We start from the raw sequence: 13,141 nt of genomic DNA, 5'->3' as shown, positions 1-13,141 counted from the left end.
GGGGTGAATGCTCTGAAAATATCCACCAAATCTAATTTTTCTATTGTATTATTTAATTTCTCTGTTGTCTTATTTATTTTCTGTCTGGAAGATCTGTCTAGTGATGTTAATGTGGTGTTAAAATCTCTGACAATGATCGTATTCCCATCAGTATCCCCCTTTATCTCTGTTAGTAATTGTTTTATGTACTTAGGTGCTCCTATATTGGGTGCATATATATATTAACGAGTGTAATATCCTCATCTTGTATCACTCCTTTAATCGTTATAAAATGTCCTTCTTTATCTTTCTTTATGGCCTTCGTTTTAAAGTCTGTTTTGTCTGAAATCAGTACTGCTACACCTGCTCTTTTGGCTTTTCCATTTGCATGGAATATCCTTTTCTATCCTTTCACTCTCAATCTATATGTGTCCTTCTCCCTAAAGTGGGTCTCTTGTATGCAGCGTATTGAAGGTTCTTGCTTTATTATCCAGTCTGCCATGCTATGTCTTTAGTCCATTAACATTTACAGTAATTAATGATAGATGTGTGTTTATTGCCATTTTGAACTTATTTTTGCAGTTGATTTGGTATTTCCTCTGTTCCTTTCTTCCTTTTGTGGTTTTGTAATTTTCCTTTGTATTACCATGGATTTTATTTAGTTTTTGTGACTCACTTGTAAGTTTTTGGCTTGTGGTTACCCTTTTTTGTAAGTCTGTTAGCCCATTACTGTAACTGTATAATCTTGCACAGAAAATATAAAGCAGAAAGCCAAATTCCCTCCCTTCCGTATCAGTATTCTCCATTGATAAGCACTGTTAAGAGTTAGGTGCTTATCTTTCTGAACTCTTTACAAATATGTTTACCTGGGTTTATTTCTCATACTGGCATTTTTACTTCAAAACTTTTTATTTAAAATTTTTAATTTTAGTAAAATACACAATATTTATTATCCATTTTTAAGTGTGCAGCTCAGAAGTGTTAATTATACTCACATAGTTATATCACCAATCTTCAGAACTTTTTCATCTTGCAAAAAAAAACAAACTCTACCCATTAAACAACAACTTCCCTTCCCTGCCTCCCCTCAACCCCTAGTGACCACCATTCTTTTCTGTTTCTGAGTTTGATTACTCTAGATTCCACACATAAGTAGAGTCATACAGTATTTGTCTTTTTTGACTTAGTTCACTTGGCATAGTGTCCTCAACGTTCATCCATGTTGTAGAATGTGTCAGAATTTCCTTCCTTCCTAAGGCTGAGTCATGTTGCATATGCATATACTGTGTTTCCTTTATACACTTAACTGTTGGTAGACATTTGGGTTGCTTCTACCTTTTGACTATCGTAAATAATGCTGCTGTGAGCATTGGTGTACAAATTTCTCTTTGAGACCCTGCTTTGAATTCTTCTGAGTATATGCTCCTAGTTTTTCTGAGGAGCCTTTGTACTGTTTTCCACAGCAGCTTCACCTATTACTTTCTCATCAGCCGTGCACAAAGGTTCTGTTTTCTCCATATCCCAGGCAAAACTACTTTTTTTTTTTTTGATCGAAGTCTGTACCTTTATTCACCAAGCAGGCTACTTGAAGGGGATGAAGTGGGAGGAGTGGCCCCCATGCTGACCGGCTGTGTAGGTGATTGAGAACCCAGGCTTGATTCCATCTGGTTAAAAGTCTTACCCTTGTAGACACCTGCCGTGCTGCCCACCATTGCAGGCAGGATGGTCATGTCCTGCAGGTACATCATCACCACCTCAGGCTTCTCCATGGGCAGTGCCTTCTTAGCCTTGCACAGGTGCTTTTGCAGGAAGCACTGCTTCCCCTGCACGCCCTGTTCAGCAGTTGCTGGGCACTGTACAGCTGTATCAGCTGTTGGTAGAACATACCCTACGAGGTCCACACTGTAGGAGGCAAACTTGCAGGGGGTCTGCTGCTTCTGCTCCTCTTCTGCCATCTTGTTGATTTTTCAGAAAGGCAAACATTTTATTTCTGATAGCAGTCATCCTAATGGTTGTGAGGTGATGTCTCACTGTGGTTTTAATTTGCATTTCTATAGCACTTAGTGATGTTGAGCATATTTTCATGTTTATTTGTCACTTGTGTGTCTTCTTTGGAGAAATGTCTATTCTAGTCCTCTGCCCATTTTTAAACAGTTGTTTTGTGTGTGTGTGTAATTAGTTTTAAGGAGTTCTTTACATATTCTTAATATTAACCCCTTATCAAATAAATGATTTGCACATGTTTTCTCCCATTCTGTGGGTTGCCTTTTCACTCTGTTGATGATCTGTTGATACACACAAGTTTTAAATTTTGGTGTAATCCAATTTATTTTTGCTTTTATTGCCTGTGTTTTTAGTGTCATAGGTATTTCTGTGTATTTATACACACATATTCTTTGCAATGTCACTCTTACCAACAAAATTTGGACATAGTTCCATCTTAAACTGCTGTGATGTGTTCCAATCATTATGTTAAGTCTCTCAATTTAAGTAATTGCACCTTATTGATGGGTAGTTTAGCATGTTTCTCATTTTTTGCTGTAAAAAAGTTTTGTAATGAACACCACCTTTACACTCATTTTTGTCCACTTAATATTTTCTGAGATGAATTCTTAGACATGCAAAATTGTTAGATCAAGGGATATGCACATTAAAAAAAATTCTGTGGTTACTTCTAAATTGCCTTCCAAAGTACATATGAGAACCCTGTTTTCCTCATAGCTGCCAACCACCAAGCGGCAGCTTTAATGAAACTCACAGGCTTATTGTGACGATACTATGAAATAATAATTGCCAACATCTTGAGGATGCCAGAGTAGAAAAACGGAAAAAATTTGGCCTTTGATACCTTTTCAACCACTGAAGTAATCAACGCTGGAACTTCCCTACTGCCAAACTTGTTATGTAAGAGAATAAAATTCCTAGTTGGGTTTGCTGTTACTTACGACTAAAGCATTGTAGCCGAGAACAGTGTCAGAGCTGGGCTGCTTGTCTTCAGTACCTCTAAGCTTGGGAGGGGATCCATTGTTTAGTGAAGATTTGTTAAATGCTGTCGTTGAGGAAGTTGGCGATTGAAGTGATAATCTTGAACTATATGAGGCAATACAAATGAAGTGATGTGACTAATTCCATTCAATAAAACAGTAAACTTCACTTCCTTAGTTAAAATAATTCCTGAGAAAGATGACCTTGGATCATCATTCCATGTCCATAGAAACTGCTGTCTCTGGAGTATTAATAGATTAGCCTCATCCCCAGGGCCATCTGGGTTTGAGATGTTTTGTTGGGCTGGAAAATTGCAGAGGGGAACTGGGGAGGGGAATAAACAAATGAATGTCTCTTTTTTGATGAACTGTGTTGCTAAACCAGAGATAAGGTGGACGGTGGGAGTAGAGCGGGTAAGGGAGGATTTTCCCCAGGAAAGCAGCCTTCTTTAGATCTTCTACTTGAAAAGGTTCTCAGTTTGGGAAGGTGTTTTCTTATTTTTCACCAGTGTCAGCTTTTATTGTACGTTTTATGTTTGATACGGTGAAGAATAAATTTTAGTCCTTATCTTTGGGGAGTTGGGAAAGCAGTGAGGTACAGAGGGAAAAATGAGCTGTGTAGTCCACATACCTGGGTTTAAACGCCAACTTTAGAATTACCCAAACCTCTCAACCTCAGTTTCATAGGGTTGGTGGAATAATTTCATGAGATAATACATTTAAAGTACCTTATCAGGCCTTGGGAAAGCTCAAGAAGTATTATTTGTCTAGTTACAAATGAGGATAGTTTTGTAGTTTAAATGATTTGTTTAAGAATATATGTGGGGGAAAGATAAACTTGTTCCACATAGAGCAGGACAGATGACAACTTTGGGAATCTTTTTCTTGTTTTTCTTTTTAACACCCTTACTGTGGTATGGTTCCTGTACAGTAAACTACACATATTTCAGATGTACAATTTGATGAATTTTGGTAGATGTATACACTAATGAAACCAGTACCACAATCAAGATAGCTAACATTTCTATCATGCTCCAAAAGGTGTTTTCAAATCCCCAATTTATCTCTTCCCACAACCTTTACCCCTGGTAACCATAAGTTTGTTCTCTTTATCTGTGAGTCTGTTTCTGTTTTGTAGATAAGTTCATTTGTGTCCTTTTTTTTAGATTCCATATAAGCGATATCATATGGTATTTTTCCTTTCTCTTTCTGGCTTACTTCACTTAGAATGACAATCTCCAGGTCCATCCATGTTGCTGCAGGTGGCATTATTTTATTCTTTTTTATTGCTGAGTACTAGTCCATTGTGTGTGTGTGTGTGTGTGTGTGTGTGCGCGTGTGCGCGCGCGCATGTGTGTGCATACCACATCTTTATCCACTCATCTGTTGGTAGACATTTGGGTTGTTTCCATGTCTTCACTATTGTAAATGGTGCTGCTATGAACATTGGGGTGCATATGTCTTTTTAAATTATATTTTTCTCCAGATATATGCCCAGGAGTGGGATTGCTGGATCATACGGAAGTCTATTTTTAGTTTTATAAGGAAACTCCATACTGTCCTCCAGTGGCTGTACCAATTTAGATTCCCACCAACAGTGTAGCAGGGTTCTCTTTTCTCCACACCCTCACCAGCATTTATCACTTGTAGACTTTTAAATAATGGCCATTGTGACTGATGTGAGGTGATACCTCATTGTAATTTTGATTTGCATTTCTCTTAACAATTGGTGATGTTGAGCATCTTATCATGTGCTTGTTGGCCATCTGTATGTCTTCTTTGGAGAGATGTCTGTTTAGGTCTTTTGCCCATTTTTTTTTTGAATGTTTTGTTTTTTTATATTAAGGTGTATGAGATATTTGTACATTTTAGAAATTAGTCCCTTGTTGGTCACATCACTTGCAAATATCTTCTCCCATTCTGTAGGTTGTCTTTTTGTTTTGTTCATGGTATTCTTAACTATGCAAGAGCTTTTAAGTTTAATTAGATCCCATTTATATATTGTTGCTTTCATTTCCATTACTCCCAGAGCTGGTTTGAAAAATATATTGCTGTGATTTATGTCCAAGGGTGTCCTGCCTATGTTTTCCTCTAGGAGTTTTACAGTATCTCATCTTACATTGGAGACTTTAACCCATTTTGAGTTTATTTTTGTATATGGTGTTACAGCATGTTCTAATTTCAGTCTTTTACATGTAGCTGTCCAGTTTTCCCAGCACCACTTATTGAAGAGACTGCTTTTCTCCATTGTATATTCTTGCCTTCTTTGTTGTAGATTAATTGACCATAAGTGTGTAGGTTTATTTCTGGACTTTCTATCTTGTTCCACTGATATATGTGTCTGTTTTCGGGCCAGTACATACTGTTTTGATTACTGTAGCTTTGTAGTATAGTCTGAAGTCAGGGCATGTGATTTCCCCCAGCTCTATTCTTTTTCAAGATTGTTCTGGCTATTCGGGGTCTTTTGTGTTTCCATACGAATTTTAACATTTTTTGTTCCAGCTCTGTGAAAAATGTCATCGATAATTTGATAGAGATTACATTGAATCTGTATATTGCCTTGTGTAGTATGGCCATTTTAAAAATATTGAATCTTCCAATCTAAGAACACGGTACATCTTTCCATTTGTTTATGTTGTCTTCAATTTCTTTCATTAGTGGCTTATAGTTTTCAAAGTACAGATCTTTTGCCTTCTTGGGTAGGTTTGTTCCTAGGTAGTTTATTCTTTTTGGTGTGATGGTAAATGGTATTGTTTCTTTAATTTCTTTTTCTGCTATTTCATTGTTAGTGTATAAGAATGCAACTGATTTCTGTATATTAATTTTGTATCCTGCAACTTTACCAATTTTATTGAAAAGTTCTAGTAGTTTTCTGGTCGCTTCTTTAGGGTTTTCTATGTGTAATACCGTGTCATCTGCAAACAGTGACAGTTTTACTTCTTTGTTTCGAATTTGGATTCCTTTTCTTTCTTTTTCTTCTCTGATTGCTATGGCTAAGACTTCCACAACTATGTTGAATAAGAGTGGTGAGAGTGGGCATCCTTGTCTTGTTTCTGATCTTAGAGGAAATGCTTTCAGCTTTTCCCCATTAAGTATGATGTTAGCTGTGAATTTGTTATATATGGCCTTTATTATGTTGAGGTATGTTTGGTCTATGCCCACTTTCTGGAGAGTTTTTATCATAAATGAATGTTGAGTTTCATCAAAAGATTTTTGCATCTATTGAGATGACCATTTTTCTTTTAGTCTTCACTTTGTTAATGTGAATTGATTGCACATTGAATTGATTTGCAGATACTGAAAAATCTTTGCATCCCTGGGTTAAATCCCACTTGATCGTGATGTATGATCCTTTTAATGCATTGTTGGAGTCAATTTGCTAGTATTTTATTGAGGATTTTTGCATCTATATTCATAAGTGATATTGGCCTTTCTTTTTTTTGTGATATCTTTGTCTGGTTTTGGTATCAGGGTAATGATGGCCTCAGAGAATGAGTTTGGAAGTTTTCCTTCCTCTGCAATTTTTTGGAATAGTTTCAGAAGCACAGGTGTTAACTCTTCTCTAAATGTTTGGTAAAATTCACCTGTGAAGCCATCTGGTCCTGAACTTTTGTTTGTTGGGAGTTTTTAAATTACTGACTCAATTTCAGTACTGGTAATTGGTGTATTCATATTGTCTATTTCTTCTTGGTTTAGTCATGGCAAATTGTATCTTTCTAAGAAATTGTCCATTTCTTCTATGTTGTCCTTTTTGTTGGCTTATAGTTCTTCAGAGTAGCCTCTTACGATCCCTTGTAGTTCTGTGGCGTCTGTTATAACTTCCCCTTTTTCATTTCTGATTTTTATTAATTTGGGCCCTCTCTTTTTTTTTTCTTGATGAGTCTGACCAAAGGTTTATCAATTTTATCTTTTCAAAGAACCTGCTTTTAGTTTCATTGATCTTTTCTATTGTTTTTTTTAGTCTCTATTTCATTTATTTCTGCTCTAATCTTTATGATTTCTTTTCTTTTTACTAACTTTGGGTTTTGTTTGTTCTTCTTTCTCTAGCTGCTTTAGGTGTAAGGTAAGGTTGTTTACTTGAGATTTTTCTTGTTTCCTGAGGTTGGCTTGTATCGCTAAAAACTTCCCTCTTAGAACTGCTTTTGCTGCATCCCAGAGGTTTTGGATCATTGTGTTTTCATTTTCATTTGCCTCAGAGTATTTTTTGATTTCCTCTTTGATTTCTTCAGTGATCCATTGATTGTTTAGTAACATATTGTTTAGCCTCTGCATGTTTGCAGTTTTTTTCTTGTAGATGATTTCTAACCTTATAATGTGGTCAGAAAAGATGTTTGGTACAATTTCAATTTTCTTAAATTTACTGAGGCTTGCTTTGTGGACCGGCATGTGGTTGATTCTGGAGAATGTTCCATGTGCACTTGAGAAGAGTGTGTGTTCTGTTGCTTTCGGATGGAATGCTCTATAGACATCAATTAAGTGCATCTGGTCTAATGCGTTATTTATGGCCTATATTTCCTAATTGATTTTCTGTCTGGATAATCTGTCCATTGATGTAAGTGAGGTGTTAAAGTCCCCCACTATTATTGTGTTACTCTCAATTTCTCCTTTTATGTCTTAATGTTTTGTTTTTCTTATTCAAGTATATTGAGGCATAATTTACAGACACTAAAGTTCACACTTTACACATGTACACTTTGATGACATTTGACAAATGTAAACAGTCATGTAATCACTGCCACAGTCAAAACAATATTTCCATGATCCAGAGTGTTGCTTCAGGCTTCTTTGCAGTCAGTCCACTTCACTCACCCTAGCTCCTGGCAACTACTGATCTGATTTCTCACTTTATAGTTTTGACTTTTTCAAAATGTCATATAACTGGAAACTTACAATATGTAGCCTTTTGTCTCTGACTTCCTTCATATAATATACTTTTGAGATTCTTAGATGTTACCAGTGGTTTGTTCCTTTCTATTGCTAAGCATTCCATTGTATGGAAATACTACAGTTTGTTTATCCATTAATTAATTAATGGACATTTAGGTTATTTCCAGTTTTTGGCAGTTACTCATCAACTGCTGTAAAATTCATGTGCATGTCTTTTTGCAGACATATTTTTGGCTTTCTTGGAAAAATATCTAAGAGTAGGATGACAAAGTCAAATGATAAGTGTGTGTTTAACAAGAGACTGTTAGACTTTTGAAAGTGGCTGTACCATTTTGCATTCCAGTTAGCAGTGTATGAGAGTTCCAGTTGCTCTGCATTCTCACCAGCAATTGGTACTGTCAGATTTTATTTTCTCCATTGTGGTAGGTGTATAACGGTATCTCATTGTTTTAGTTTGCATTTTTCTAATGTTGAAAAATTGGGTACAGTATCCTTGGGGAATTGGTCCCAGCATCCCCCTCTGCCAATGCTTAAGTCCCTCATATAAAATGGCATAGTATTTGCATATAACTTATGCATATCCTCCCAGTATACATTTAATCATCTCTAGATTACTTATAATGCCTAATACAATGTAAATAGTTGTAAATACAATTAAATGCTATATAAATAGTTTTATGGTTCAGGGCACATTCAAGTTTTCCATTTTAGAACTTTAATTTTTTTCCTGAAAATTTTTGTTTTGCAGATGTGGAACCCTCAGATGTGGAGGAGGGCTCACTATATCTTATCATGTGCTTATTTGGCATCTGTCTCTTTTTTGATTTACTATCTCTTCAAACCTTTCGACATTTTCAAAAATTGGGTTGTCTGTTTTCCTTTTAGTGTTGGGAGAGTTCTTTATATATGCTCCACAAAGAAATTCCTTATCAGAGAGAAGTTTTGCAAGTATCTTTTTCCCACGTCTGTGGCTAGTCTTTTCATTTCTCTACACTGTCTTACAGAACACAGATTTTTCTTTTTTTTTTTTTTTCAATTTTCAAGTTTTTTCATTCATCAAAAAATTTATCTTGTGGTTTATGCTTTTTGTGTCCTAAGAATTCTTTGCCAAACCAAAATTGACAAAGATTTTTTTTCTTCCAGAAATCTTAGGTTTTACATTTAGATCTATGATGCATTTTTAGTTAATTTTACAATGGGAGGTATAGATTGAGTTTCATTTTTTTTGGCAGATGGATGACCAACATTCCAGGACTGTTGGTTCAAAAGACTCACTTTCTATTGATTTACTTTAGCAACTTTGTTGAAAACCAGCTGACTATATGTGATGGTCACTATTTCTGGGCTCTACTTTTTCCCCTTGTTCCTTAGGTCTATATTTTAACCAATACAACATTGACTTCAAAACCACAGTTTACAGTAAAGTTTGAAATCAGATGATGGGAATCTCCAGTTTTGTTCTTTCTTTTAAAGTAGTTTGTTCTTCCTTTTAAAGTAGTTTGTTCTAGGGCCTTTGTTTTTCCATATAGATTTCAGACTCAGCATGTCAGTTTCTACAAAAAAAGGTCTAGGGTTTTGGCTGAGTTTACTTGATGCTGTAGATAATTTTGGGAAGAAATTGTCTTCCATTTATGGAGATGGTATCTCTCTCCATTTAATTAGGTTTTCTTTTATTTAGACTTTCTTTTATTTCTCTCATTAGTATTTTGCAGTTTTCACATAAAATTCTTATATTTTATTAGAACTATCCTTTCCTAAGTATTTAATGTTTTTTTGATGCTATTATATATAAGTGACACTGTTTTTCTAATTTGATTTCCACTTGTTTATATCTGATACATAGAAATACAACTGAGTTTTATAAATTAACCTCATAGCCTATGACCTCACTAAACTCAACTTATTTTAGTAGTTTTTTTGTGGATTACTTGGGATTTTATATAGAGATGATCATTGTGTGTGCAAATAAAAATGCACAAGTAAAAAGTTTTATTTCTTCCTTTCCAGAGTAAGCCTTTTCTTTCTTTTTTGGGCCATTCTAGTATGACTGCTAGGAGTAATCATCTTTGTCCTGTTCCGGATCTTAGGGAGAAAGCATACCGTTAGGGGGAAAAACATACTATTGAGTATGATATAGTTGTAGGTTTTTGGTACACGTCCCTCTAGTAGGTTAAGTTCCCTCCAAGTCTAATTTGCTTAGAGCTTTTATCATGTGTTGAATTTTGTCTCCATTTTTTTCTGCATCTATTGGGATTATCACATGGTTTTTCTGTTAATGTCTGATAAGGCAAATTGCATTAAGTGGTTTTCAGTGTTTCACTAATCTTGCATTTCTGAAATAAATACTACTTAGTCATGGTATATTAGCTCTTTTATATATGGTTAAATTCATTTTGCATATTTAAGGTTTTTTATGTCTATGTTTATAAGGAATGATGGTTTATAGTTTTCTGTAATGTTTTTTATCTGGTTTTAGTATCAGGCTAATAGTTTTATAAAAGTTGGAAAATGTTCCCTCATTTTTTATTTTCCAGAAGACTTTTATAGGATTGATATCATTACTTCCTTAAATGTTTGGTGTATTTTACCTATGAAGCCATCTGACCCAGAAGGTTTCTGTAATTTTCCCCTGAAATTGGATATCTTTATCATGTGGCCTGTCCTAAGGAAGGACGCAAACTCGCTTAGAGCACTGTGTATATATGTGTGTGCATATATCCAACAGAGAAAATAGTACAAGGCAGTATATAAATACTAAAAATCAACTGGCATAAATGCAGAGGGTGGTCTAGGGCACACTGTGAAAAAGATACGTGATGGAAGTTGAAGTCCTTAGCCTGACTTTCAGTGCTTTCTGTATTCTACCTGTCTCCCAGGACTTTAGCCTTATCTCCCTGGACTCCCAGGATTCTTACGTATTCAAAACAGGTAACTGTGTCCCCTAGGTTTACCTAACACTACAGCTTGTTTTTGTGGTAGAAAGTTTTTACTCCTAATTCAGTTACTTTAACAGATCTAATTGCCTACATTTATTGAATGAGTCTTGAGAGGAAACTTTTTAAAGGAATATGTCCATTTTACATGAGCATCAAATTTGCTGCCATAAAGTTGTTCATAATATTCTGTTTTTTTAATACCTGTACCATCTGTAGAGATGCCTTCTCTTTAATTTCTAACATTGGTTAATTTGTGTCAAATCTTTTTCCTTGATAAAAATGGTCAGAAATTTACCATTTTCATTGAATTTCTCAAAGAAACAGCTTTTCACTTCATTAATTGTTCTCTTATGTTTTACTATTTTCAGTTTCATCAATTTCTGCTCTTTATTATTTTCTTTTGTCTGCTTGCTTTAGGTTTAATTTATTATTTTCCAGTTTTTTAAGGTAGAAGCTTAGATTATTGATACAAAAACATTTCTTACATTTTAATAGCATTTTATCATGTCTCAGAAATTCAGATATGTTGCATTTTAATTTTTATTAAGCTCAAAATATTTTCAGTTTTCTTTTTTAATTCCTCTTTGACACATGAGTTAATGTGTTGCCTAATTTCCAAATATTTGGAAATTATCCAGTTATCTTTCTATTCTTGATTTCTAGAGTAATTCTGTTGTGTTCAGCTAATATACTTTATATGATTTCAGTTATTTAAATTTGGTAGATTTGTTTGATAGCCTGCCTGATCTGTCTTGATGACTGTTCCACATGCACTTATAAAGTATGTGTGTTCTGCTATTGTTGAGGTAAATGTTCTACAAATGTCAGGTCAAACTGGTTAATAGTGTTGTTCAAATCTTCTATATCCTTATCAATTTTTTGTTTACTTATTCTCTCCATTACTGAACAAAGTGGTGGCTTATTGTAGATATCATATAGTTAGGAGTCTAATCTGACAGTCTCTGCTTTTTAATTGAGGTGGTTAAATCATTTACCTTGAATGTAGTTAGTGATAACGGTTAGTTTAATCTGTCATCTAATAGGAGACAGATCTTTATAAGTCCTTTGCATTTCTTTATGTCTTGCAAGCAGGGTACTGACTCCCTTTGTTTCTCACTTTTTCAAGGATGTTTATTTAGCAAACAGCCTTGGAAGATAGTATCTCTCTAGAGGAAAGAGCAGGCATGCTCACTGCCCACATAAGAAATTTAGTTCCCCAAATTCAGGGTTTTTCCACTATAACAATCCACTGCAGCTACATGTGGCAGTGTCATGTGGCCCTCGTGGCATTGCTCTGTGGTAACTGGGATTTGGAAATTGGTGCAAAAAACAAAAAGTGATACTCTGTATTAACCTTGATAGGAATAATAAACTGCCCTTCTGTGACTCAAATGTCTCATGTCTTCTACCAACATCTGTGAAACTGTGACAGGGCAACCTGTTAGGTTGCAAATAGGGTAAAATTTCAGATATTTCACAGTTCTTGTATCGATCTTGTTTTTTATTAGTCCTATCTCTTCTTTCTTTTTTAAATCTATTTCTCTGTCTTTTGGATTTTTAAATTTATTTTTATTATGATTCCATTTTATTTGTAATACTGGCTAATTAGGTATACCTCATTTAAAAAAATTTTATGTGATTCCCTGTAGATTACAATATACATATCTGACTTACTATAGTGTACCTTCAGGAGTATTTTACTGTTGCACGTATGGTGTAAGAACCTTATTCCTCCCATCCTTTATGCTCGTTTGGTCATACTTTTAGACATGTTGTAAATCCTACAATACATTGTTAATATCTCTGCTTTAGACAGTCAGTAATGAGATGCGCATATGTGTACCTACATATCTGGTTGAGAAGTCCCATCTTTTCTTTCTTTATCAATTTAAAAAAATGTAAACTTCTGGATTGGAAATAATTTTTCAGGTGATTTTTTAAAAGAAGTGTGAGGGTTTGGGGAGTTTTTTGGTTTTGGTTTTTTTTACCAGCTGAATCTTTTCTTGCCAACTTGAGATCTTCTCATACATAACCTTCCCACCTCCTCTTAGAGAAAATCTCAGTGCCGATTCCATTTCTGTAGAGACTTCCTTTTAAAGTGTTGGCTAGGGGTCAGTGTCGGGGAATTAGCAGCAGGAAAGGCTGGAGGGAAGGTCAATAGGGCATTTCCTTTTCTCTTCTTCTTAATTTCCTTCAAACAGCTAAAGAAAAGAAAAACTACTTTCCGCTGCAGTCTTTATACCTTGTTGCACTCTCAAGTGTTCTTTTTCCCCCCAGATTTCATTGTTAAAAAGAGTTTGTTATGGCATTCAAGGATTTTTGAAATATCACCCATCATCGTGGTTCCTGTAATAG

This window comes from Vicugna pacos, chromosome 23 (genome assembly GCF_048564905.1).
Source record: "Vicugna pacos chromosome 23, VicPac4, whole genome shotgun sequence".
NCBI classification, from domain to species: domain Eukaryota; kingdom Metazoa; phylum Chordata; class Mammalia; order Artiodactyla; family Camelidae; genus Vicugna; species Vicugna pacos.
The sequence above is the reverse complement of the archived record's forward strand: the minus strand, read 5'-3'. Positions refer to the sequence as shown.